This window comes from Rattus norvegicus, chromosome 2, assembly GCF_021556685.1.
Source record: "Rattus norvegicus strain SHRSP/BbbUtx chromosome 2, alternate assembly SHRSP_T2T, whole genome shotgun sequence".
NCBI lineage: Eukaryota > Metazoa > Chordata > Mammalia > Rodentia > Muridae > Rattus > Rattus norvegicus.
Genome location: NC_141535.1, coordinates 62775037 through 62777507, shown reverse-complemented (window position 1 = coordinate 62777507; position 2471 = coordinate 62775037).

The window sequence follows — 2471 nt, the reverse complement described above, 5'->3', positions numbered from 1 at the left end:
TTTGTCTGTCCTATTTTTTGTTATTTACTGTGAGATGACCATGTGCCAGGCCTTGTTCAAGATGCTTGATATGGATGGATTCCTTTATTCTAATATCTCCATGAGCTAAATACCAAATGTAACCTTCTCTTTACATGCAGGAAACTTGACTCCAGAGAAGACAAGTTGCCCATGGTCACCCGAGCATTCAGATGTTAGCCTACACTTGCAAGCAGTGTGCTTCTCATGGGACTGAAATGCTGCTAAAGCTCACGTACTTGCTATGACTCTCTGGTCTTTGGCCTACTTTATTCTCGTCATCAGGTTTTCCCTCATGAGATCAGAGACCTGGCTGTCTTCATCTTGCTCCCTCACCTCCTTCAGGAAAGGGCACCTCTTTCAATTGCTATGGAAACATTTTGGCAAGGGGCTATTCTATGACTGGCTGATGACTTGGGTCATTTGTCCAGTCTTGGGCTAATTGCCAGGTTGGTGTTGAGGCCAACACACCAATCAGCTCAACTCACTGTGACTGGAACACAGTGGCCCTGTGATTAGCCACATTCACTACATCAACATGGTCATGGTCTATGGAGAACAGTCACTTAAGAAGGTTGGTATATGCTCAGGATAGGAGGTCTAGGGCCTTGATATTCTGACTTCTAACCTTGCTTGGTATCTGTTGGTTGGTTTTGCCTTTTGAGACAGGGTCTTGACTGGTCCTGAAGTCCCGACTCTCTTGCTTTTTGCCTCCGGAGTATGTTGTGATTATAATCCATAGTATCTGGCTGTTTCTTGTGGGGTCTTCTATAATCAAATCATACATACATACATACTACACACATACGTATACACATACATACATACGCACATACATACATTCACACACATATACATATACACATATACACATAGACATACATCATGTATGTTTGTAGTGGAACTAACATGCACAGTAATAGGCAGGTAATTCGTTGTGTCTACTGTTTTGTTCAGGTTGCAGAAGATAAAGACCTTCCTTTTGATGTGTGGATGCCAACTCTACCAGGTATAAGAACTAGCAATGAATGTTACTTTTATGCAGGTCTGAGAGGTAAAAGGAGACCTTGAAGGCTTAATCAAAGCCTAGATCTGAGAAGTCCGAATAAGCTTGAAGACACAAAAAGCAAGGTCACAGAAAGTGGTCGCCAGATCCACACTGGTCCTAAAACAGAGACACGTTCATAGAGCAGGCCTGAGGCCAATATTCAGAGGCCCAGTCTAAACAAGAGGGTACTGAGACACACAGGCAAAGGTCTAATTTAGATCAAGGTCTGGAGTGAAGATTTCCATGTGTCTGGAAGTCAGGGGCAGCTCTCAGGTGTAGAACAGGGTGACAGGTAACGCCACAGATGTGAAATGGGGCTGTGTGTGTGTGTGCCAAATTGAGTTGATGGGGAGTTAACACCATTTGCTAAACAGGGAAGGTATTTGCCCCAACACACATTAATTTACTTCCACCAGCTGCACCTGTGTCGCAAGGTTACTGTTCACTGTCCACAGAAGCAAACTCAAATCATATAATAGGGACACGAAGTATGCATTACAAGAGCTCCTCTGGGTGTTTTCCACAGCTTGTTCCTCGCCCCAGCACCTTTATGAGCCACCCCTGTTCCTCCTCTGTGAGGAAGTGAGCCTTTTCTTCTGTGATTGTCTCTGAGATGAGTCCTCACCTTGATTAACTCTAGCAGATCCCAGCAAACCTAGTGGCTTCCACATTGTGAATTTATTATCTCATGGGCAGATGCTGAAAGTTACTCTCTTTGAACTAACATCAAGGTATTGGGAAGGCTGTCTTCTTTTCTGAGTGTTCCTCTTTTGTTCTTTCCAGCTTCTAGATGCATCTTTACTACTTGGCTGGTGGTGCCCTTCCTCCATCTTCAAAGACAGTGGCATCATATTTTCTAATCTTTGACTCTGATCCATTATTGACTCTGAATCACTATTCCCTCTATTATGGTTAATACTGATTGTCAACCTGACAGAATCTGCAATTACCAAAGACACAAGTCTCTAGGCACGCCTGTAAAGGACTAACTTTATTAAGTTATGATGGGGAGACTCACCCTAATTGGGTGACACCATTCCCTAGGCTGTGGTCTTGAGAAATCTAGCTGAGCAGCAGATGATTTGAGGCTAGATGCCTCAAGATCCTGCTGCCATTTCTCCTTTTGAGTGACCAAAGTTTGGATGGGAGCCAAAACAAATCCTTCCCTAAATTGTTCTGGTCAGGTATTTTATGACAGTCACAGGAAGATAACCAAGACATCTTACAAGGATTCCTGTGATTACATTGTATTTACTGCTGTAGTTGATGGCCTGAACCCGGGAGGGTGGTGGCCTTAAAATAAGATGCACTAAAGTTTCATGCAGTAGTCAACTTTATTCAGGGCATCAGACAATTTATATCCTGAGGGTTAGTTAAACAAGGTCATGAGCAAAATTGATGAGTT